Genomic DNA, 26,108 nt, shown 5'->3' with positions numbered 1-26,108 from the left:
GGACAGGCTTTCCTCCAAGACTGTCTTGAGATGCTCATAATTTTCCTGGAGGTGTTGGAAGTCATTAATGAGGTGTTTAAGGTATTCAAGCTAAGGGCTGTGTCTTAGAATGAACTACTGGGTTCAGAAGATTCCCTGCGTTTGAACAAAGGACATACTCACAGTTGTTTTCACCCTTGCAAAGCTTTATTTAAGGATACTCACAGAGGCAGGCAATAGAACACAGCAGAGAGGACGGTCACCTCACATGGGCCTTAGGCAGCAGCCGCCACCCCACATGGTTCCCCTGGCCCCAGTGTGTCCAGATCCCAGGGATGTGATAGCCTGTGCTGGGGCTCCATGCAAGTTGGAACTTTTGCCAGAGCTGAGGAACCCATCGTAACTCAAGAATGTACAGCTTATGTAGTCTGGAGTAAATAACATTATCTCAAGCTAAGAATTTGGGGATGAGTTGTGATCCAACATACCTGATGTTTACCACATTGTACTGTATTATAACATTCTACTATCTAGGTTCATGGTTCGATCACGCTCACAGAGCAGGAGGCTACGTGCCGCTTCACTGGCCTACTGTGGAATCAGCGTGCAGAACTCTTACTATTAGCAAAGCTCTTACTATTACAGGCTGTAGGAATTAACCAGATGTATCTGTTGTTTTTGCCACATGGTTGGTATTGTAGCAGGTCAGAGTAGGGACTGAATCTACTTCTGTTGATTTGAGTAGCTATGGTTTTGGGATAGTATTGTAAATGTAGGTATCCAGATCCCCCCAGCGGAGGGGGGGGGGAGTGTAGGGGGCGGAACTGCTGGCAGGCACTTCTGGGTAGATCGGGGTGCCTGATTGGCTGTTGGGGCAGGGGCGGGAAATTCAAACCGCGGGCTTTAAAAGCCGTGGGGTGACATAGTTCCCAGCACTTGGGAACCAGCAGCGGGAAGGAGAGGATCCAGGCACACATGTGTCCCGCACGCACGTGTGCCCCCTTACTAACCGGAAGCGGAGGCAGCAGCAGCAGCAGAGGAATCGGAAAAGAGCGCGCCGGCGTTTGCGCAGGCGTTTGCGCCGGCGGGCGGGCAGGAAGGGCCAGGAGAGAGACTCCTGTATGGGTAGGGCGTAGACACCACACAGATCTACAAACAGCAGCTTATAGAATGGTGTCGACGAGGAGTGCTGCTAGGGCCTCTGCCCAGGGGGCCAAGCCTACCCAGGGCTGGTCTGAGGCCTCCACCAAGACCGAGCCCATGGGGGAGCTGATGTCCCCCTACCTCCTGGCCTGCGGGGAATCCCCAACAGGGCCGGGTGGGGCAGAGATTGGGGGCCCCCACACCTGTCCGGCAGGAGCCTGTCTTAGGGCTCTGGAGGCGCAGGTACGGGAGCTCCGGGAGGAGGTTAGCAGGCTGAGGGGGATCAGGGAGGTGGAGGATGAAACTGACAGCTATTTCTTTTCCCTGCAGGACCAGGCACCTAAGAAAGAAGCATCCCGGGGAGTGCCCTCCACAGCAGAGTGGCAGACGGTCACATCCAGGACCGGAGCTGCTCGCAGTGAACTGGTACCAGTTTCTCCAGTCCGACTGGAGAACAGGTACGCGGCCCTGGCGACCCTGCAGGAGATGGAAGGAGAGGAGGAAACCCTTGGGCAGGAAGAAACACCACATTCTCCACACTCCGAACAGGTCAAGAGATCCACGCAGACCCAGAGGAGGAGGCGACGAGTGCTCGTCATAGGCGACTCCATCCTGAGAGGTACGGAAGGGCCCATCTGTCGCTAAGACCCCTCAACATGAGAGGTCTACTACCTGCCCAGAGCAAAGATCCGGGACGTGAAGGAAGTAATCCAGGCCAGGATTAAGCCCACCGATTACTACCCCATGGTCCTAGTCCATGTGGGTACTAATGATGCGGCCAGGAGAACCCCTGATCACCTGATGGCGGACTACAGTGCTCTAGGCGGCGTGCTGAGGGAGTTCAGTGCACAGGTGGTATTCTCTTCCATCCTACCAGTGAACGGACACGGAAGATGGCATGAGAACTGCATTAGAGACCAACTGGTGGCTTCGGCAGTGGTGTCTTGAGGCAGGCTTCGGCTTCCTGGACAACGACTCGCACATCACGACGAGGGACATGCTCAGTTGGGATGGGCTTCGCCTGTCCCCCAAAGGTAAGCGTGTGTTTTCTTCTAGGTTGGCGGGTCTCCTCCGGTGGGCTTTAAAACTAGGCTCGTCGAGGGGAGGGGAAGATGAGGGCGGGGGAAGCTGTGGACCACCAAACCATGTGGCACCCACAAGGACAGCCCAGCCTGAAGAAGGAGAACATTGGGAACCTGCAAGCCATGGGGCGGCCAGCAGTACAGCACAGGTAAGCAATAAGCAGGTAAGAAATAAGGGGACCCTTGGGACTCGGAGCGGGGGGGCAGCAAAGGCACCAGTCACAGGGCTCAAGTGCTTATATACTAATGCTAGAAGCATGGGGAACAAGCAGGATGAACTAGCGCTCCTGCTTGCAGAAAACACATATGACTTAGTAGGGCTAACAGAAACCTGGTGGGATTTGTCCCACGACTGGGCGGTACATACTGAGGGTTATAGGTTGTACAGAAAGGACAGGGAGGGGAAGAAAGGGGGAGGGGTTGCGCTTTACGTCAATGAGCAATATACATCGACCCTCATCAAGACGGAATCGAAGGATGAGGAAGTAGAAGGATTGTGGGTTAGGTTACATGGGGGGCAAGGAGAAAGGGATTTGATGGTAGGGGTCTGCTACAGACCCCCACCCCAAGGGGAAGAACTAGATTTGGGGCTCCTGAGGCAGCTCTTGGAGACCATAGAAGCTAAGGAGGCAGTAGTCATGGGGGACCTAAACTACCCAGACATCTGCTGGGAGACGCAGACGGCAAAGTCCCACCATTCACGCAGGTTTCTAACCTGTGTACAGGACCTCCACCTGACACAGGAGGTACATGGTCCCACTAGGGGGAATGCCTTACTGGATCTGGTATTGGCAACAGGGGATGACATAGTAGGGGACCTAGAGATTGGTAGCCATCTGGGGGACAGTGATCACCTAATAATAGAATTCTTCATAAGACGTCGAGTGGGTAAGGTAACTAGTAGGGTGAAAGTGCTAGACTTTAGGAAAGCTGATTTCAATGAACTCAAGCGATTAGTCAAGGACGCACTGCAGAGTAGGAGTTTTGAAGAGATGGGAGCCCAGGAAGGGTGGCTGTGCCTTAAGGAAATGATCCTTCGGGCACAAAGGGAGACAATCCCGATGCGAGGAAAAAGGGGAAGGGGCCAAGAGGCTTCCTTGGCTGACCAGAGAAATCCAGGGCAGCCTACTGGCCAAAAGGGGAGCACATAAAAAGTAGAAACAGGGAGAGATCACCAAAGAGGAGTATACCTCCTCTGCTCGCGCTTGTAGGGAGGCAGTTAGACGGGCCAAAGCTACCATGGAGCTGAGGATGGCATTGCAAGTAAAGGACAACAAGAAATTGTTTTTTAGATATATAGGGAGTAAAAGGAAGGCCCAGGGTGGAATAGGACCACTACTAAATGGACAGAAGCAACTGGTGATGGACAGGGGGGACAAGGCTTAACTCCTCAACGAGTTCTTTGCCTCAGTGTTCCTAAGTGAGGGGCAAGACAAGGCTCTCACTGGGATTATAGAGAGGCAGCAGCAAGGCGCCAGACTACCAAGCATAGACCCTGAGATGGTGCAGAATCACTTGGAAGAACTGGATGCCTTTAAGTCGGCAGGCCCGGATGAGCTCCATCCGAGGGTGCTGAAGGCACTGGCCGACATCATTGCATAGCCACTGGCGGGAATATTTGAACACTCGTGGTGCACGGGCCAAGTCCCGGAGGACTGGAAAAGGGCCAATGTGGTCCCCATTTTCAAGATGGGGAGGAAGGAGGACCTGGGCAACTATAGGCCAGTCAGTCTCACCTCCATCCTTGGCAAAGTCTTTGAAAAAATTATCAAGGCTCACATTTGCAAGAGTCCGGCAGGACAAATTATGCTGAGGGGAAACCAGCACGGGTTCATAGCAGGTAGATTGTGCCTGACTAATCTAGTCTCTTTTTATGACCAGGTTACAAAACACCTGGACACATGAGTAGGGGTGGATGTCATATACTTAGACTTCAGGAAGGCCTCCGATACAGTATCCCACCCCATACTGGCGAACAAGTTAAGAGGCTGTGACTTGGACGACTACACAGTCCAGTGGGTGGCGAATTGGCTAGAGGGTCGTACCCAGAGAGTCGTAGTGGATGGGTCGGTTTTGACCTGGAAGGGTGTGGGCAGTGGGGTCCCGCGGGGCTCGGTCCTTGGACCGATACTCTTCAATGTCTTCATCAGCGACTTGGACGAGGGAGTGAAGTGTACTCTGTCCAAGTTTGAGGATGACACAAAGCTATGGGGAGAAGTGGACACGCCGGAGGGCAGGGAACAGCTGCAAGCAGACCTGGATAGGTTGGACAAGTGGGCAGAAAACAACAGGATGCAGTTCAACAAGGAGAAATGCAAAGTGCTGCACCTAGGGAGGAAAAATGTCCAGCACACCTACAGCCTAGGGAATGGCTTGCTGGGTGGCACGGAAGTGGAAAGGGACCTTGGAGTCCTAGTGGACTCCAAGATGAACATGAGTCGGCAGGGTGATGAAGCCATCAGAAAAGCTAATGGCACTTTATCATGCATCACCAGATGCGTGACGAATAGATCCAAAGGGGTGATACTTCCCCTCTATCGGGCGCTGGTCAGACCGCAGTTGGAGTACTGAGTGCAATTCTGGGCGCCACACTTCAAGAGGAATGCGGATAACCTGGAGAGGGTCCAGAGAAGGGCCACTCGTATGGTTAAGGGCTTGCAGACCAAGCCCTACGAGGAGAGACTAGAGAACCTGGACCTTTTTAGCCTCCGCAAGAGAAGGTTGAGAGGCGACCTTGTGGCTGCCTTTAAGTTCATCATGGGGGCACAGAAGGGAATGGGTGAGGTTTTATTCACCAAGGCGCCCCCGGGGGTTACAAGAAATAACGGCCACAAGCTAGCAGAGAGCAGATTTAGACTGGACATTAGGAAGAACTTCTTCACAGTTGGAGTGGCCAAGGTCTGGAACGGGCTCCCAAGGGAGGTGGTGCTCTCCCCTACCCTGGGGGTCTTTAAGAGGAGGTTAGATAAGCATCTAGCTGGGGTCATCTAGACCCAGCACTCTTTCCTGCCTATGTAGGGGGTTGGACTCGATAATCTATTGAGGTCCCTTCCGACCCTAACATCTATGAATCTATGACATGGAGGTAGCTGTACTGGTCAGTTGGTTTCTGATAAAACTGTTATCCATCTGTTACCCAGATTACAGGTAACACTGTGGGTTGGCTACAGATAGGAGACAGAAACAGGTCTACAGCCTAACGCACTTCAAAACACAAATAACAAACATTTATCCCAAAGTCTACCTAGTTACCGTGACAGCTCAACATAGATTCTCACTTATACCAGCTGGGGACACTAAAGACGTAGTGTCGTGGTAAACACATGCAGCAAACTTTAGGTCAGGTCAGCAGAAGCTTGGTTTATTAGAGAATGCATTCTGGACAGACTCATACACAATTGGAGAATTGTGAAGAGGTCTGACCCCATACAACAGGTGAGGCGAGTTCATATAGAAAATATGACATCATAAGCATAGCTACGATATAACTAATCAGCATTTGCCATGACTTGGTTAGTAATGCGCATGTCTTCAATTTATCTTTGTTAGCAGATTTTAAGGGTCTTCTGAATTGTAACCTTAGGTGTCGCTTCCCTTTTTGGGCTGACTTAGCAGGCTGGTTAGTGGTTACTTTTGTGCTAAGCTTTTGTTTTTTACTAGACTAGGGCAGGATGGTCCCAGTCTTGTGTTAGTCTTGCGGTTTTAGGTCATGTCCTTTGACTTCCCCATAGCCTAAGCTGATTTTTTGCACCTTTACACATAATGGAGATTCAAGTCCAATTTTCCCTTCTTCCACAGTAGGAAGAGGGTGGCATGCAGAATGGCAACAGGTCTTCTTGAATATGCTGAGTTCTCAACATTTCCTTCCAGCCTATACCTAAAATTTATAGATGTCTAGTTCTAATATTCTAACAAATGACCTCTGATTGGTTTTATTGAAACTTATGGAATCGAACTGAACCACTTTTCCTGTGGATGTGAAAGGTGTCAATTAGTTGGGATTTATGTTGTTCCTTTGAAATTACACTGGTAGTAGAGTGTATACAGCATTCATAAAAACTATTATCAGACCTGTCAATCTTTAATTATGGTTAAAAGTAGGTGGGACTAAAAGGTGTATTAAAAATAGGTGGGGCTAAAGTCAGAATGGAATGTAGGCACTGCTATACTGTTCTTAAGCACAGAATGAATACTGTATAATTGTTGCTATGAATTTGAGAATAAGTGGATCTGTTTTATGTGGGATTTCTTAAAATGCAGGATTAGATACTAAGTTAATAAGCCTTTTCTGTAGGATTCCTACCCCTCAGGATCTGTCCAGTTAGGGTTGTGAGCAGTTTCAGGTAGGGCTAGACCCTGGACTCATCAGTCGGGCAGTCAGCTTCAAGAACCTGCATGGGGCCCTTGCCCAGAACCCAGGTGGCACCCCAGTTGTGTAGATCTTGCCTGTGACTGCATGCTTGCCAGTTGGCTGCTTATCAGAGCCACGAATGCAATGCTGTGGCTGGCAAAGTAAACCAAACTCTGACATGCATCTACCAATGCATCTCAAGCTAAACCTGGGATGTCATCCTCCCGCTTTACTTGGCCTTGGTGCGACAGCAGCTGGAGTACCGTGTCCAGTTTTGGGCTCCCACTTCAGGAGGGATGTGGAAAAGCTTGAGAGAGTCCAGATGAGAGCCACTCATATGATCCAAGGCCTGGAGGGCAGGCCATATGAAGAGAGGCCGAGGGACTTGGGACTCTTCAGTCTGAAAAAGAGAAGGCTTGGTAGCAGCCTACCATTATATAAGAAGGGTGCATCAGGACCTGGGAGAACAGCTGTTCATCAGTGCTCCCCAAGGTATTATAAGGTCTAATGGCCTTAAACTCCAGGAAGGTCGATTTAGACTAGACATAACAAAAAAGTTCTTTACGGTGCAAGTGTCCAGGGTCTGAACAGACTCCTCCCAGAGGTGGTGAAAGCATCTACTCTGGACTCTCTCAAAAAATTTCCTGCCTATGGCAGTGGGGGCTGGACTTGATGATCTCACGAGGTCCCTTTGAGCCCCTAATGTCTATGAAATCATCCACAGGCATACAAAAGGCCACCCCTGTTTGAGGCAGTCATTTTCTGAATCCTGGTGAAACAAGGCAAGACACCATGGGCAGCTATCCTGCACTTGCTAACACTGTGAAATGCTGAACACCAGCTTCAGAGCCACCGGTGAAGAACATGGAGGTATCAACAACCCCTGCCCCTGGGGGTATTACAGAAGTGGCTACACTGGAATTAGTGGCATTTATCTGTAGAAAATGTGGAGGAAAAATGTGCAAGCTGTACTGATTATAGACTCTCCACAGGTGGATGATGCCCTTATAGAGTGTTTTCAAAACATCCACATCAGCAGTCCCATGATAGGGACCCAATGCCGTTTGCCAGAAGTTATTTGGTAGCCAAAGCTAGATGCTGACTGTGAGCAAACAGTAAAGAGCTATGAACTATGCCAAGATAAATGCCATGCACCAGCTAAGGCTCCAGTCCATCCATGGGAAGTGACCAGAACATGGTGGTCTCATCTGCACATAGAATCAATGACAATAAAGAATATCTCTGGTCTTGGAAAGGGTCAGCAAAATCTTTCTCAAGTGGTAAGAAGCTATTTCCATTGCATCAATGACTTCACACACTTGTAATTCAAGTTTTATGTCAGCTGTTTGCAACTCAAGGTCTTCCAGATGCCACTATGTCTTCCAGTGCTGTGCAAGTCACTTCTGAAGAATTTGAGAAGTGGAGAAGAATCTTACTTTTCATACCACATATGCACCATTCTACCTGTCTCCAAATGACCAAGCGAAGCAGATGGTCCAAATTACTAATGATGCATTGAAATGAATCATTGGAACTAATGATTAGCTAATTGCTTACTACAACAGTATGTAATTCCATGCACAGGTCACAGTGGCAAGAGTGTCTTCGCTGTAATAGAGCATTGACTGTATAAAGGCCCTTTAGGGGTAACAGTTGTTCCTCCGATTGATGAGACAGACTCCTAGAGTAACATCTGACTGACTGGAAATTGTGGCCATGGGATAATTCACTAAGCTCACCGTGGTCCCTCTCTTGAGGTGAGTACCATCTTATTTCACAGTCTTACAGATGAGGTAGAGGAGTGTGTTGTTTAAATCCATATACTCCAGTGGTCACCAACAGTGGATCTCAATCCACCAGTAGATCTCGGAGCCTCTTGCGATAGATCTTGGAGCCTCTTGGAGTCCATCCAAGGCTGGGATGCGGGCCTGAGTGCCCATAGGCATGCACGTGCATGCCCCAGCACAGCAGGACAGTCTGTGGGGGAGGGAAGGGATGGGGGCTAGATCAAGGCCCCTGTAGTGCTGCAGTGGCAGGAGCAGGGGTAAGTTGAGTGGGGCCCCGGCCAGGTGGGATTTACCTGCTTGGGAGGCACACCCCTAAATAATTATTTTTCCCTCTGCCTTGATCTGCCCTCCTCTTCCCTCCCCACAGACTTAACTGCTGGGGGGGAAAGAGGATGTTGGTGGCTCATGGTAGATCTTGGGGTGCTTTTAAATGTCAAAGGTGATCTCCTACTTTAAAAAGTTGGAGACCATTGGTATTGTTTATGCCATTTTCAGCTATAAAAATGTCCAATAAGGCAACCTCTGTAATGGAAGACAGAGAAGGCACCTCCATATAAATGCTTTTCTCTGTGCTGGTCTGCATAGGGGTCATCTGAAACAGGGCTAGTTAAGATTTGAAGTATTATTTAGATTCACAATGAATAAAGGCCAAAATATCTCTCTCCCAGTAGTTCTGGTATTATAACAAATCTTCTGTTATTGTCTCTCATGTCTGTGTGACCATAGTGTGAACCTTTGCAGAGGTAACAACTAGCTTGGTCAGCAAAGTAAAGGAAGTCATCAATATGCTTAAATAAGTATAATTTTAAAAAAGCACAAGACCTGAAAGTATACACTATAAGGAAAGGCTATACATCAAATACTCCAAATACACTATTTCATGGCTTTATCTTAAACTATTAGAAGTAGTGATTGATGGAACAAAATATATTACATGTTATTTTGCTATGATAGGTATATTTTTGTTAAAATGCTTAGATAATTTGTAAAAACAAAACAGCCTTGTCAAAGAAAGCCATAAACTAAGGCAACTCCCCCCCCCAAATACCCCTCCCGCCTCAAAAAACAGGCCAGTATGGGGAAGAAAAGATGATAAGAAACCCTTTCTTTTGCTTTCCTAAGGGAATAAATCCCAACTAACTGACACCTTCCAAGTCCAGAAGAGATCTGATTCAATCCAGTTCCAAAAGTTTCAGTGAAACAAAAAATGTAAATAAAACCAATCAGATATTATTTATTAAAATATTAAAACCAGCTATCTATAAATATTGGGCATAGGCTGAAGGAAAATTCAGACTTCTCCAAAGCTCAGTGAAAAGAGGAACCAACTCGGCAAAAGTCCCCAAGGGAACAGAGAAGCCTGGCCAGTGGATCTGTTTCTCCCTTGAATCTGAGGCTACATAAGCATTGTCTTTATTGATACAAATAAGTCTTTGCTGTCATATCCTAATAAAGCTTTCAAGTTGTGACTGGAAGTCTCACTGGCCAATGGTCTCATTCTTCCCACAGTTACGATTTGGACTAACAATTGGATAAGTCCAGCACCTTAATCACTCAGCCACTCTGGCAACTGCCAAGAGAAAAGGGCTAATTCTAATATTATAAAAGCCTTAGTTTGTCTGTCTGTCCATAATGCTTTATTCGTGCTCTGATTGGCTGTCTTGGCAGCCAATCAGAGTGCTCTAGACAGACAGGACAGACAGTGGAACACTGCCATGATGGTGGGAAATGAGGGGCTGCAGGGGCATGGCAGGGACCAGAGCCCTGCCATAAGAGAGGGGATGGAGCCAGGGGCGAGGCCAGCAGTGCCAGGAGCACCCCCATTCAGCCCCCAACAAAAGCTGGTGGGGGGGAGGGAGCAGTTACTAGTAGCTGTGGCCATCACCCCACGGTTGCCACCCTGTGCCTGCAGCCGCTGAACCATGTCCGTGCCTACAGCCATCCTGCCAGGCCTGTGCCCATGGCTGCGCTGAGCTCGCACCTGCTGCCCAGCCCAGGGCTGGGCTCGCTGCCACTGGGCCTGTGCCTGCTACTGCTTCTGGGCCTGCCACTGCTGCCGGGGTTGGGCCTGTGGCCACGGCTGGGTGCGGGGCAGTGGTGGAACAGGTGTGAGGGGGAGCGGGCCCAAAACCAAAGCTGCCGGGGGTGGGGGGGGAACAGGTCTGAGCCCAAAGCAGTGGGCAGGGGGTGTGGATGGGGGCCCAGGCCTGGAATGGGGGAAGAGACTGAAGGGGTGGCCGAAGCAGCAGGGGCGAGGGTGGGGGCAGCGGGGGCAGGGCTGCCATGTTGGGGGGGGCAATGGGGTTGGGCCCATGGTGGGGGGGAGGGGGAGCAGCTTTGACCCTGGCCCCAAACTGCTGGGGGGGAAACGGTAGGGCTTGAAGGGGGTGGAGCCGGACTAGTACGGGGTGGGGGGAAGGGGACACAGGGCCAAATGCTGGGCTCTGTCCCTGCCCCTCCCCCCGCCCCCCAGCATTTTTGATAGGCAATTTGCTAGTATGAGCATAAAGGTTAAGTCATTGGTCTTGCTGTGAAGCATGACCCATGTCCCAACATATAAAAGTTCTGATAGATAGATACACCCATATCAACAAGAAATTTGAAGCATTAAAATGGTTTATGAAACACTTAGTGAACAGTCAGAGCTGTGTAATATTCAAGCACCCTTTATCAGCCATCCAAACCTGATTGCTTCTCTTGCAGGTCTGGACATAAACAGCTGTGGCACTGTGCCCCTGCCCTGGCAGCAGGGAGCTCCTGGCCCTGGCTCCCTGTTCAGAGGCAGGGGACTTGGAAAAAATTGCAGGGGAGGGGCAGGTCCCAGCCCCCTGCCCTGATCTGCCGGTGGGGCAGCTAGCTTGTTGCTAGCTGGCCCACCAGGGGATTGGGGCAGGGCTGGGACCTGCCCCACATGGGCAGCTCTTTCTAAGCCCCATGCGTTGATCACTTGATTGGGGCATGGGGCTGGGATTTGCCCCTGACTAGGACGTTTCCCAGCCCCTGCTTTGCAATTGCGGGGTGGAGGCTGGGGAGCTGTTCCCTGCTCAGCTCTGCAGCCACTCATGGAGTTGGGTGCAGAATAGGCTCCCTAGCCCCCACCAGCAGGGAGCCCCCAGCGCCATCTCTGTACCATGGAGAGATCTTTATCTCCCAGTGCCAGGTCCGTGGTTGCGGGGCTGGTGCTGGGAGATAAGCATCTTTTAGCGCTGGCTTTGCAGTTGCAGAGCTGATGCTGGGAGATAATGATTTCCTAGCACCAGCCCCGCAACCATGGAGCTGGCCCTTGGAGATAAGGGTCTCCCAGTCCCCCACTCCCTGATCATGATGGCAAAGCAGAGTCCGGAGGCTGGGAGATAAGGAGCTTCCAGCCTCCACTTCCCAATTGCGATCTTGGAGTGAGGGGTTTGGAGCTCCCCGCTGCTGGTGGCAGGCAGCTCCAGGGGTAGGGAGAAATCTCTTGCCCCCTGGTGGATGGCTGACTGGGAGCAGATTTGTTTCTGGTCAGGTGTCTACACAAGTCCTACTGCAGTGTTACTAATCAAAAGTAAATTTGCTATTTGCATTTGGAGGTAGTTGTTAGACCTTGACTCCATGAGATTCCTAACGACTGGATAGCAATAGGCCAGCACACACACTGGCTTCACAAAGCAACTTTATTGCAAGACAGCACTGGGGACACCTGTAACTGGAGTGACCTAGAGTATCTTTTCTAACAGTCTTTTATTATGCTTGATTTACATAGACCCCACCTTGTTCCCTCCCTTTTCCCGCCTTCTTTCCTCCCATCTTACAATCCCGCCCCTGTTTACTGTTTACCTGCTTTGCATATTATGATATCCCCTATATGGCACTTTATTCCCGCCCTCCCCCCCAAACGACTATTGGTGCCCTTTGTCATTGCTAAGCATTGCTAGGGATGCTATCTACAGCACATTCTTGTTGCTTCTTGTTCCCCTTTCCTGCACATCTGCAGCCTTCAGCATCTTATCTTATCTTACATTCCACTACCCTAACAGTAGCAAATCTACTTGTGATTAGCAAGATTTATTGTGTAGTAAGGATGTGCACATGTAGAAGCACATGCTTACCGTGCAGTAAACTATGCTACTGCGCCATTAAGCATCTTGTACAGACATGCCCATCAAGTACTACAAGCTGAAGCTATGATAGAGTATATTTGGATTATTTATTGTATTGTCTTACCTTATAATGTCTCTTTCAGGCTTTGTGCTCTATTTACTTGCATCTCATTACTAGATTAGCTAGACATGTCGATGGCTTCCATTACTTTTCTGACCAAGTTGGTTGTCACACCTGCAAAGGTTCATGCTGCAGTCCCTCAGAAACAAGCTTTGCAACCTTATGTTTAGCCACACTTCTGCAGATTGACTTAGGTCCCTTGAAAATGGCCAAGGCTGGCAGCAAAATGCAGATGTGACACAATCATAGCAAAGTTTCACAGTAGTGTTCAAGAAATGAATTTGCTGGGTGGAGTATTTGCAGGGTGGGCTTCACTTGAGAGCTACAGCCCCACTTTGGACCTGTACATAAAGTGTTTCCACTCCATACTCACTCTGGGCTTGCCAAAATCAACAATGCTTACACTGAAACCTCAGACCTATGGAACAGAGAGCCATACTCAGTTTTAAAAACAATCTTGGTGTTATCATAGAACAGACCAATAACAGGTGTGCCACTGTTGTCATGAAAAAAACAGCCTATGTACAGGAAGTCAACTGACAGCTTTCCAAATGAGATTTGCAAACTCCTGACCAAAAGACCCCCATGGAACAATACCAGAGGGAATTACACGACAGTTAGAGACTGTACTTCTGGAAACACAGGAGAAGATTTATGTTTCCAGCCCCTGGAAACTCAGGCCATTTGCCTTTTATTTATTACTAAAGATCCAGAAGTACGGCCATCCAGGATGCCCCTTTATTTCTGGCATTGGCACCTTTGTGGTGGGAGTTTCTGGCCCCTTGTAGGCCAGTATATTTTTCCCTCTTGACCAATTCAACCTACCTTCACCTCCCCCATCCTTTGTATTTAAATTTCCTTCTATTTAGAACCCCTGTTTTTCGCAAGTCCGTTTATAATATCTAACAAGGTAGGTGGTCAGCTAGGAAAATCTGTGCCTCTTATAAGTAGTTAGTTTCTGTGGTGCCACTCTGCCCTGCCTTTTGCATTATTTTATAATTTTACTATATATGGTTAAAACTTTAGCTATAGCAGTTTTGGAATTATGATAGACCATGTCAGAAATTTAGCTAAAATGCCTTTATTAAATCCAAAGGCCAATAGTGTTGTACAGTTACTTTAAATGGACACTCTCAAATACTATAACAAAATACTACCCATCTATTAGATAGCAGTGTTACAATACTGTGTCTATGCAGTCTTTACTAAGTAAGATTATTATATGCATTGGTCAGATACTTACAATAAAGGTAAACCCAGGGATTGTTAAAGGCTCATGGTGGCTGGCTAGCTATGCTAATGCCACATCTCTCTCCTTCACCTCATTTTATGGCCATGGATTTCTCATTATATTATATTCTTCCTACCTAGCTGGAAATTTTACACATTGCTACTTCTGTATATGAAAACTGTGAAACCTTGAAACAATGCCTCTTGCACAAAAATGCAAGACAGCGGCTGGGGCAAGACTGGGTTGTGGTAACAAGACTGCCACAAGAAAATCAAACTATGTTAATGGCTTGCAACCCACTAGGCATCGAGAAAGTGGAGCTTAAGATACACAATACCAGGCCCATGCCATAAAATAATAAAAGTGATTGCCAAAATTGTTGGAGGAGACTTGACACACGAATTTCCAAGCTAAAAAAGCCAGAGGAAGAGGATGAGTCAGTGTAACTAGAGAACACAGGGAAACCACATACACATTTCAAATGAACCAGCAACTAAAGAAAACAAAAGACCAAATATATATTTCAAGCAAAACCTGTAAAAGGTGCATTGAGTACAGGAAAAATGTCTTGTATGTGACATCCTTACATTTCTCAAAACAGGCATCCAATGTCTAAGGTGTTAGATATGTCTCAATCATTCAGTATATGTCTGGAGTTTTGTAAATAGACCATCACCAGTACAAGCTATGGCAAATTTGCCCCATTAATAAACAAATACCCAAAGACAGGCCCCGTAAGCAATGCCTTTAAGCATCCTGTTTAACCACACAAAGCATCACCACATGTAATTGACCTATAATTGCAATGGCTGCAAGAAACATAAGTCATCACCCCTAAATAAATCCAAAAACAGGAGCCAAGCAATTTAACAATTGTAATATGATATATAATATGTAATATGTATGTATAGATAATATGTATGTATATATAATATGTAATATGATGACCCTTTCTTCCGTTTTGTTCAGACTTTGATTGGCCAACTATCAAGGAAAAATGCTTTGAAGCTATACAATTAAACAATATAAAGCAAGACAGAACTGCCAGCAAGATGTGTGCAGTCCAGGGAAGACCAAGCCGCCATTCTACCACCCAGCCAATAAGTGAAAGATCCATGCTGTGAGGCTGTACAAGAACTGCTTCCTGCCTGCATTGGGTAAAGATCTTTTTGCAACTCAGATAATACAAGGACTAATAGCTCATTTTATATTGGGAAAGACTCTTTTTCTGTCATTTAATTTTGTAGCTTGTTGGTAATTATTAAAGCCAGCCTTTCTGTCATTTATCAACTGAGTGTTGTGTCAGTTCTTAGAGCACTAGGTTTAAAAGCCCATTTTTAAGTGCAACACCTACCTTGTTCTTCCTACAAAACAATGAAACTTCTTTTGCCCCTTCTTGATGAGATTTGCTTTGAACCTCAGGATAATGTCTGATGTGTCAGTCTGACATTATCTCATCCGTTCTTCCTCCTAGATTAGCACATCTATGGCTCTTCAAATTCTTTCCTAAGAACAGTAGCCTTTTCACAGTTCCAGGTAATCACCTGTCTGATCATCTCTTTCTCTCTTCTTAAATCATGAATTCTGGACTTGCTATGTGTGACAGGGGGCCTGCCCAGGGCCAGAACTCAATGTTGACCTGCCCACCTGTCCGCCCAGTCTTGTCTGCCACAACTTGCTGTTTAATAAACTGTATGTAATAAGTGGGAGGCTGCCCATCTTAATTCCCTGATGCCTAAGGCAATATACACAGCTCCAACCTTCCCTATAACATGTCCTATACACTGCAGATAGCATCCATATTGCTACAGTGCCTCACACTGTGACCCTTGCTCCAGAGTCTCACGTGGGACTCTCACTCCCCACTAGAGCTCACAGTCATTGTGCCCTCACACTGGACAGTTCTTAACCTTATGACCCAAACTTGGCCTCACAACATCTGAGGGCTTACTAGGGTCTCCCTCTGACCCAAACTCAGCCTCACCATGCTTGAGGACTTACTGGGGTCTCGGCCTCTGGCCCAAATGCAGCCTCAGGTATCTGTGGACTTACCTTGGCCTTTCTGCCCACTCCCTGGGGCTTCAACTTATGCTCCGATAGGGCTTTCACTCATGCCCTCTCACTAGGGCCTCCTTATAGATTCATAGATGTTAGGGTTGGAAGGGACCTCAATAGATCATTGAGTCCGACCCCCTGCATAAGCAGGAAAGAGTGCTGGGTCTAGATGACCCCAGCTAGATGCTCATCTAACCTCCTCTTGAAGACCCCCAGGGTAGGGGAGAGCACCACCTCCCTTGGGAGCCTGTTCCAAATCCTGGCCACTCTAACTGTGAAGAAGTTCTTCCTAATGTCCAATCTAAATCTGCTCTCTGCTAGCTTGTGGCCGTTATTTCTTGTAACCCCCGGGGGCGCCTTGGTGAATAAATACTCACCAATTCCCTTCTGTGCCCCTGTGATGAACTTAAAGCCAGCCACAAGGTCGCCTCTCAACCTTCTCTTGCGGAGGCTGAAAAGATCCAGTTTCTCTAGTCTCTCCTCGTAGGGCTTGGTCTGCAGGCCCTTAACCATACGAGTGGCCCTTCTCTGGACTCTCTCCAGGTTATCCGCATCCCTCTTGAATTGCGGCGCCCAGAATTGCACGCAGTACTCCAACTGCGGTCTGACCAGCACCCGATAGAGGCGAAGTATCACCTCCTTGGATAAACACTCTTAGATAAACACTCTTTTGGGGGTTGTCCTGTGTGCTTCCCTTCAGGCTGTCCCTGAAGCCCTACTCAGAACACCCCCAGTGCAGCCCTTCAGGTCCTCCTGAGCAGACCCTACTCTACACCCCTCATGCACAGCACTTCAGGTCGACACCATGCACCCTACTCTGTGCAGACCTCAACACATACTTCTGCCCCAGCACTGGGGCCACTCTCTCTGCTCCTTCTTTCTGGGGCCACGAGGGTCTTACACCTGTGGGGCTCAGGCACCTCTCCCTAGGCGTGCCTGGCCCCCATGCCTGTCCCTATAACTGGGTAACCCAGCAGGATGTGGGGGCTGTGGCTATAAGGTACCCCTTACTTGCCTTTCACTGGGAAGGCAACTGGCATGGCATTTCCTGGGGACCACCCCACCACAGGTGGAACCATCATACCACCCTACCCGAACAGGGTGTAGTTTTACGTCATTCCCCAGGACCAGGGGCCTCCTGCCATCCTCATAACTCCTGCCCTTACCTCCAAGGATGTTCTGAAGAGCAGCTTAGCCAGGTGGTGTTCTTCTAGCTGTCAGCAGCAGACTGCAAGCTCAACTCTGAGGGCCTGGGTTAAAATGGAGACAGCTCCGCCACCTCCTCCCATCATAAAGCCCTCCTCCAGTCATGTGACTGCCTCATCAGTCTGTCCTGCACCTTCCAGCTGCTCTGCTCCCTGATCTAAGCCTTAAAGTAGCAGGCACTGAAGGTGCTCTGCCACACTGTGCTTCTACCTGATAAAATATCCCATTGCCTATTATGTCCATTAAATTACATTTTCTAATTCCTGCAAGCTTCCAAAGTGTGCTGTACCACCTTCAGTTACTTAATTTTATTTGATTGTATATTCACTGCTGTTTGACTAATGCTTATTGATCACATGTTGAACATTTACGTTTGTCTGCTATTGTGGTTTTCTTGTTTTCTTGCTTCTCCTTCTACCTAACCCCACATATATGTGTTGTGTGGACAAACTTAAATGTATTCTACCATTTGGCAGTTTGTTTAATGCATTGCCTCTGTTTCTACACACAGGAATCTCCTGGAGGACATGCATGTGTCACAATCCAGGCTTATGTTAGGTCTGCCACCTGCTGTGTTTCAGTTACTGCATGCACAGCACATGTGCAGCCTATAGTCGGAGGTGGATTAAGGTGTATTGAGGCCTTGGGCAAACACAAAATTGGAGGCTCGCTCCTCGCAGCTGGGCTGCAGCAGCAGGGACGGGCCCCTTCCATCCTGTTGCTGGCAGTGGAGGCTGGGCTGGGAGTAAGGGGGACACATGCTTGCCTTTTCTCCCTGCTCCCTGACCCCCCTCCCCTGCCATGACAGAATGTACACACACACACATGCACACACTCACAGGCATGCACGCTACACAGGTGCTCACTCCATTCTCACTCACTCTCTGCACATGGATACACAGACACAAACACACTCTCCTTGCCATGAACACAGACAGACACACACACACACAGACAGATGCATGCACACACACAGATACACAGTCGTGCTTACTCAGACACGCACATACACAGACGCACGTGTACACATGCATGTGCACAGACACGTACACAGAGATGCATACATGCACACACACAGAGGTGTGTACACACAGATATGCACACAGACGTGCACACGCACATAGACATGTAGAGATGCACACACAGATGTGCACAAATGCTCAAACACAAACATGCACACAGAGGCGCACACACACACAGAGGCACATGTACATACAGAGATGCACATGCATGGACAGACGCATGCGCACACACACTCTCTCACACATACACACACACACACACACACACACACACACACACACAGAGACAGACAGAAACTTACACAGAGAGGGACAGAGACACGCACACCCAGACCCGCCCCCCACACACACATATTTCCTGTCACTGGACCTCCCCCCTTACCCCCTCTTGAGCACTCTGAGGCAGACCCCTCCCTACCCCACCCACTGCGAGCCGCCCATCCACTATTACACTTACCTGCAGGGAGATGCTGCCCAGCTGAGTCCCGTGCCACCACATAGATGCAGAGGGCCTGGCCGGGCCAGAAGCACCATGCCATATCTCTGCAGGTGGGTGGTGGTGCTGGGAGGGGTACCTACGAGGAGGGCTAAGTACCTGGTAAGGACCCTGTCATACATACAAATTAAAGCTGGATAGAGACTAGCTATAGAGTTGTTACACATTTTCAAGCACTAATTTTATAGTTGGTTGGGTCTTTTTATAGTTAATGGTCATTTTTATCATATAATAATTACTTTGCATATGTGTTTCATCTAATTTTATTGTGCAATGAACCAGTGAATTGTGTGATAATTACTTTGCACATGTGGCCAGTCTAAATTTATTGCATGATTCACTAGTTAATTGTGTAATATATGTAACGTGTAGTAGGGGCCTAAGTAACACTTTAACTGACAAAAGTTAACTATAACATTTGCTAACATCCACTGCTTACAACACGCCATTTCCTGTTATTTATATGCTACTACATATATAAGGAGAGTCTATATATCTATAATATCACAAAAATATTAGCATACAAAGGACCTAAGTGAAGGGGAACAGAACGGAGTCGAATCGCCATTATGTGTAAGCGAGCAGATCACGTACCCAGCTCAACCTATGAGGAAGTCAAAGGACATGACCTGAAACCGCTAGGCTAGCGCAAACTGGAACAATCCTGTCCTAGTCCAGTAAAAGCAGAAACTTAGTGTAGAAAGAATGTGGCTATGATGTCATGATTCCTATTTAATTGAGTCACGAGCAAAGTAGAACAACAGACAGTTTCCTCTCGGGGCAGTTGTCCTATTTAATTGAGTCACGAGCAAAGTAGAACAACAGACAGTTTCCTCTCGGGGCAGTTGTCTGTTCAGAATGCATTCTTTAATAAATCAAGTCTTTAAACTTATGTTGTCATTCGTCTGAGCCTCCGCCCAATGAAACCGGGGACTAAGATTTTCCCCAACAGTTTTCTGGTGTTACAAGTGGGATTGTGGCAGAACACCGAGCTGACAGCTTGAACAGTCTGGGGACACAGCTAACACCCGTGGTGCCAAAACCCAGAGGTAAGAGATCCTAATTAAAAAAATCTCACTTAACGGGTCTCAGTGCTCCCTAGCCTGGACGAGTTACGTCTTCTCGGCGGTAAGCGCTCCCTACGTTATTTGAAAGAGGCTAAGACTTGGTTTATCTGACTGACTGAAATTTATAACAGAATTCTTTATCTGAAACTAGATATATGGGATCCCTGACAGGTAGACTGTTCTGATTTCGTCTGGGGACGCCTAGACTCTTCTCTATCGCTTTGCCTACTGGCCTCTAACAGTCCCTGTCCTGATGACTCTGATTTATATTTGAGAGATTGTCTTGTGTCTTTTCCCTTGTGTCTGGTTCATGGGCAGCCGCCCCAAGTTGGCCGCTTGCGAGCCAATGTTGAATGCAAGGGCTCGTGTTCCAGTTGTGAATTCACTTTGTGTCTCTGGCATCGGGCATCGCTCTGATGAACTCGTCTCCCCTTTCCTCTTGTGTCTCTGATAAATCTCTCCTGACTGAACTGTTTTGTTCTGGAAATGGGTCAAGGAACTTCCTGTCCGGTTCTAAAAACCCCTTTAGGGTATATGTGTAAAACCAATGGAACTCAATTGGGTCCAAGGAAGCAAAAGCACTTAGTTGAATTGGCACATGCTTGGAATGGGTATACCTATGAAAACCCCGAGTTACAGTTCCCTGATGAAGGAACCTTTGATCCTGACAAATTAAATTACCTGAGGGGATTATTAGAGATACCCAAGCCAAAGCAGATGGAATATTGGTACCTATGGGATAATGAAGCTTCTAAAAGAAAACAAAAATCAATTGAGGCTAGTCTCAGAGATTCAAACAAAAAATTGAAAAAACAATTGGCTACTTTAAAAGAGGCAAAATCCAGCCCTAGCGCTCCCCCACCTGATCCTCCTACCTATAAAAAATTCTACCCCAGTATTCCGGTGCCCAGCAATACCACCACTCCGGAAGACACAGATTTGTTAGAGTCCTGGGTACCCAGTCAAGGTCCTCCACCTCCGCCTCCATTTCCTGCAGGGGGGGTCCGTTACCTCTGGAAGCAGTGCCAGACAAACTCCTGCTAAACCACCAACAACTCTAATCTCTACCCCACCTTCTATTGATTCAAGTTCTGATGATGATAACCTGCCCACTGTCCGTGATGTTAAGAAAAATTTAAAGTCTGAATTAAGACCATTATATGACGTTAAAACTATCAAAAGGGGTTCAAATGGGCAGACTGTAATAACCCCATATGCCCAAGAGGGAGGAAGATTGATTGTAACCACCTTCGGAGACCCTCAGTATTTTAAGTCAACCGTTCTCTGCCCATTGTGACAATATCCGCCTCAAATACAAGGCGGCTAAAGGAATGGTGTTCATGTCCCTTGGACTGCTAGTGACATTACCACCTTTTGCAATACTTTTTTGAAATTAAGGGAAAGTCCTTCTGATTTCAGAGATGAGCTGCAACAGGTTTTCAATATCTATAATCCTACTGTGTCAGATGTCAACTGGCTTCTGAACAGTCTCTTAAACCCAGAACAAAGGCGGCTTTTGTTTGAAGAAACCCGTAATATTCAAAACAGCACCCCTTGGCCACAAAACGACTATAACTATGAAGATAATCAGGGACTACAAAATCTGCAAAATGCCAAGTTACTCTATTGGACGCTATTAATAGAGTGGCTCAAACTTGTGTAGATTGGACAAAGGTAGAAAATTGCAAACAAAATCCTGACGAGCATCCAGCCGATTTTCAAAATCGACTTTGTGCCGCAATTCAAAGACATACTGGCATTGATCCTGCTGCAGACAATATGCGAGGGTTAATAGTTAACACTTATGTAAAGAATTTACAGCCGAAGCTGCAAGATAAACTACAGCAATTAGTCCTGGGTTGGAAGGGTAAACCCATGGCCGAGATTGTTCAGGCTTGTATTGATTTATGGAAACAACAGCAGGCGGAAAATGAAAAAAGAAAAGAACTTAAAACTAGCCTTATGGCTTTGAAATCCAAGACTTAGAACAAAAACGGAGTACTGGTCCTCGCCCATGCATCCAAACTCATAAAGACTTTTATCTTGGGGCCCTAGCGTCTGATCAAAACCTTCATTCACAAGTTAACTCAAGACCAAATGTACCTCCTTTTCAGCCGCGTTTCCAACGTGGACCATGCCCTGACGATGTTTGTAATTACTGTAAACAAAAGGGACACTGGAAAACTAACTGCCCAAACCGGCCCCAGCGCAGTGGCCCACCTGTTTCCTGCCCCTCAAGTCCTACCCAATGATGGTTCCGCACGGTCTCTGTGTCTCCGGAATGTGCTGTGCTACATTCTCTCATCAAAACCTCTAGAGATGCCAGCGTAAGTGTGACTGTTAATAACAAATCTCATAGTTTCCTCGTAGATACAGGGGCCTCTATGTCTACTATAAAATATGAAAAAGGATTAATACCCGAAAGATTAATACCCGCCAATGAAACAGTCAATACAATTGGAGTAAGGGGTCAAGTCATTCCGCATAGATATGCTAGTCCAGCTACAGTCAAAATTGGGCCATTGTCTGCTGAACATGCTTTCTTGTTAAGTCCTACTGCTCCAGTAAATCTATTAGGAAGAGATTTGTTGTGTAAATTGGGCGCCACAATCCACTGTTCCCCTGAGGTTGTGTATTTAGACTGCCCTCTGATCGGACCCAAAATTTAATGCTCTTGTTCTCTACAGACCCTGAGAATAACCAAACAGATGGTGACTCTTTCAACTCTCCATCTCTTTTGGATGTTCCAGAGTCCTTGTGGGCTTTCCACCTGAATGAAATGGGGAAGCTCTTTAACATTGAGCCAGTCCAATTGACTTATAATACACGCAAACCTTTTCCTGCTGTAGATCAGTATTCCTTTTCCCAAGAAGCCGAGGAAGGTATTGCCCCAGTCATAGATGCACTGTTGCAACAGGGTGTTTTAATTCCAATTCGCTCTTCCTGTAACACTACTATCCTGCCTGTAAAGAAACCCGGGAAAATAGACAAGCACGGAAAACCTGTGTATCGCTTTGTACAAGATTTAAGAAAAATTAATCAATTTGTTATTCCTTCTCATCCTGTTGTGCCAAACCCTTCTACTATCCTCAGCATGATTCCTGCCTCTGCTGCTTTCTTTTCTGTTGTTGATATATGTTCTGCTTTCTTCTCTATCCCAGTACACCCTAACTCCCAATTTTTTTTTTGCATTTACTTACAAAGGAAGGCAATATACATGGACACGATTGCCTCAAGGGTTTACTGAAAGCCCTTCCATATTTTCTCAAGCGTTAAAGAAGGATTTAGATACTATCACTTTGTCTTGTAACTCAGTACTCATTCAATATATTGATGATCTTATGATTGCTTCAGAAACTGAAATTGCCTGCGTAACAGATACAATTCACCTTCTAAAATGTTTAGCCCAACAAGGTCATAAAGCTTCCGAAGCTAAGTTGCAGTTTTGCCAGCCAAAAGTTATATATTTGGGGCACGAAATCTCCATAGACATTTAACTACAGATCGCATTTCTGCCGTTCTTTCTCTCCCATGACCCACTACCAAGAAACAACTCAGAGACTTTCTAGGCTCTGCTTCATATTGTCGACAATGGATACCCAACTTTTCCATTCTGGCAAAACCCTTAAATGAGCTTACTAGAGATGATTCCACTGATAACTCTCTCCCGTGGACCGAGCACCACGAACAGGTGTTTGTTGATTTAAAGGCAGCCCTAGCCTCTGCACAAGCATTGGGACGCCCCGACTACGATAAACCCTTTACTTTGTACTGTCATGAAAGAGAAGGTGTTGCTTCTGGAGTCCTGACTCAACCCTTTGTTTCTTTTCCCCAACCAATTGCTTATTTTTCTTACTTGCTTAATCCTCTTGTACAAGGATTTCCACCCTGCCTGCGTGCTGTAGCTGCCGCTGCATTGCTTTTGGACAAGTCAGCAGCTATAGTGTTAGGATCTCTCCTTACCCTTGCTGTTCCCCATGCTGTATCTGCCTTGTTAAACTGTGGAAAAACTCAACACTTGTCCTCGCAAAGGTTATCTTCTTATGAGCGCACTATTCTGGCTGCTGATAATGTTACTGTCGTTCGTTGTAATGCTTTAAACCCTGCTTCTCTTTTACCTTTACCACACGATGGAGAGACACACTTGCTAGACCACGACTGTGTTGTGCAGACAGATAAGGTACTTACCCCACGCCCAGACCTTACTGACAACCCTCTTCATAACCCTGATTATATTTTTTTCATAGACGGCTCATGCAAAAGAGACGCGACTGGGCAACTTGGTGCGGGATTCGCTGTATGTTCACCACATGCAGTCATTGAAGCTCACAGTCTCCCTGGTATCCGGAGCGCACAACCTGCTGAACTAATAGCCTTAACTTGTGCTTGTACCTTAGCAGCAAACCAGTCTGTTAATAATTATACTGATTCCCATTATGCCTTTGAAGTGTGCCATTCCACAGGTCAGATTTGGAAGCTTCGTGGATTCCTTACCTCTTCCAGGTCCCCTATCTCTCAGGCTCCTTTAATTAACGCCTTACTGGATGCTATTTTACTCCCTAAACAGATTTCTGTTATACACTGCAAAGCTCATACAGGAGGCTCTGATCCGATAAGCCAAGGAAATGCTTGTGTGGATCTGCACGCGCAGCATGCCACCCTCGAAGGCACCCCACTTGTTATCTCCTTATGTGCAACTCTTAATCTTTCACTATCTAATATCTCTCTCCTCCAAGATGCAGCTCCAGAATCCAAAAAGCGTGCGTGGCTTGCAGCAGGCTGTACTTTACATTCTGATACCCTATGGAAGTCTCCAGATGGGCGCATTATTGCCCCAAAAACCCTTGTCCCTCAGCTTGCCCGCACATCCCATGAAAGGGGGGTAGTTGAGAACATTTTGAGATACTGGTATGCACCCACCATTCATGCGGAAGCGAAAAAGGTATCAGAAACCTGTGCTATATGCCTGCAACATGGAATTAGTAAACCAACACATGTCCAGGCCAGTGCTACTCCATGGTCCTATGGACCATTTCAGAACTTGCAGATAGACTTCATTGACCTTCCACCTAGCAAAGGGTTTAAGCATGTTCTGGTTGTAGTATGCCATTTCAGTGGATGGATAGAAGCCTACCCTACCAGAAGGGCAGACGCAGTCTCTGTAGCAAAGAAATTTATGACTCAATTAATTCCAAGATTCGTCATACCCCTCACGGTAGACTCAGATCAAGGGCTACATTTTATCTCGCAGATTCAGAAAGTATTAAGTAAAGCATTGGGGCTTACATGGAAACTCCATGCACTTTATCACCCAGCAAGCTCAGGAAAGGTTGAACGTCTTAACCGAGATATTAAATCTAAATTACTGAAACTTTGTAAGCAAACTGGACTTTCTTGGCCTTACATTCTCCCAATTGTATTAATGCACCACAGAAACATGCCAAATAGAAAACATATGGCTGACGCCATATTAAATTTTGTTTGGCAGACCGATGAATGTAGGCCTACACCCTATTAATGAAAAGAAAGCAGTAAGCCTATTAGAAGGCCACGAAAATGTTTTAAATTATTGCAAAGGACTCATGAAAACTGCTAAAGCTTTGTTCCCACAGGTCAGTGCAGCTTTACCTGCGCCTACTGATGTTCCTTGCCATTCTCTAAGTCCTGGAGACTGGATCCTTGTAAAAGAATTTCACCGGAAAAACTGTCTGCAACCTAGATGGAATGGACCTTATCAAGTCTTACTAACCACCAATACGGCTGTAAAGGTTGATGGAAAGTCTGCCTGGATTCATGCATCTCATTGCAGAAGAACCTTAGCACCAAAAGAAGAAGAACAAATTGACCCGGAACCAACCCAGCTGGACTTAAATCCCATTCCTATGGGAACTGGATTTGATGAGGAAGAAGGTCTCCCCAAAGTAAGCGCTGAAGCAGCTCACCGGCTTGAGCCCCTTCATACCTACAACCTGCATCCAAGAAAATAAACCACCTACAACCGTTTCAGGAAAAGAAATCTTCCGTACAGTGAAGCAAGTGACAACATAATCCGGAAGAGTTGCCTACAGAGGCAAGCCAAACAATACCTGCCAACGTGACTCCTAAATTTATTGTAGCTACAGTATTACTTAATTTAGCCGTATTAGGTGCCCCAAACGTATACCTATGTCTGCTGCAAATCAATAGCTTTAAATGCCTCAGATTGCTGGGTATGTGGCCTTAGTCCAAGAACTTATAGTGAAGGATTCCTCATGATACCCCACCCTTTAAGCTTAGAAAATATGACGGCCAGGTGGGCAGACCTAGGTAATTCAACTTGGAAAACTGTTGAATATCTAAAAGTGATACTTCAGCAGGGTGAGATGTGTTGGGTGCGCAATTACTCCCATCACCAAAATCACTCTGTGGGAAATAGTAGCTGTAATCGTTACGCTGTAGGAACTGGGGTATGGATGAACAATCAATCCAAAGAGAGAACATGGTGTCAGG

At 46.9% G+C, this 26,108-nt stretch overlaps 2 long non-coding RNA genes across 3 annotated transcripts in view; one reads left to right on the top strand and one right to left on the bottom strand.

Annotated features, from left to right (window-relative positions):
* Positions 1-15,063, top strand: part of LOC109283620 (uncharacterized) — a 40,401-nt gene extending 25,338 nt beyond the window's left edge. The window contains exons 2-4 of one of the 2 annotated variants that reach the window (XR_009461781.1): positions 1,453-2,156; positions 7,280-8,312; positions 14,743-15,063. This is a non-coding gene — a long non-coding RNA (uncharacterized LOC109283620). The remainder of the gene's footprint in view (positions 1-1,452; positions 2,157-7,279; positions 8,313-14,742) is intronic. The other variant, XR_009461780.1, reaches the window with a different exon arrangement.
* The window catches only part of LOC109283618 (uncharacterized), a 40,949-nt gene extending 16,977 nt beyond the window's left edge, over positions 1-23,972 (bottom strand). The window contains exon 1 of the long non-coding RNA XR_009461779.1: positions 23,808-23,972. This is a non-coding gene — a long non-coding RNA (uncharacterized LOC109283618). The remainder of the gene's footprint in view (positions 1-23,807) is intronic.
* Positions 23,973-26,108: the final 2,136 nt, after the last annotated feature.

This window comes from Alligator mississippiensis, chromosome 4 (assembly GCF_030867095.1).
Source record: "Alligator mississippiensis isolate rAllMis1 chromosome 4, rAllMis1, whole genome shotgun sequence".
Taxonomy (NCBI): Eukaryota; Metazoa; Chordata; order Crocodylia; family Alligatoridae; genus Alligator; species Alligator mississippiensis.
The sequence above is the reverse complement of the archived record's forward strand: the minus strand, read 5'-3'. Positions and strand labels throughout refer to the sequence as shown.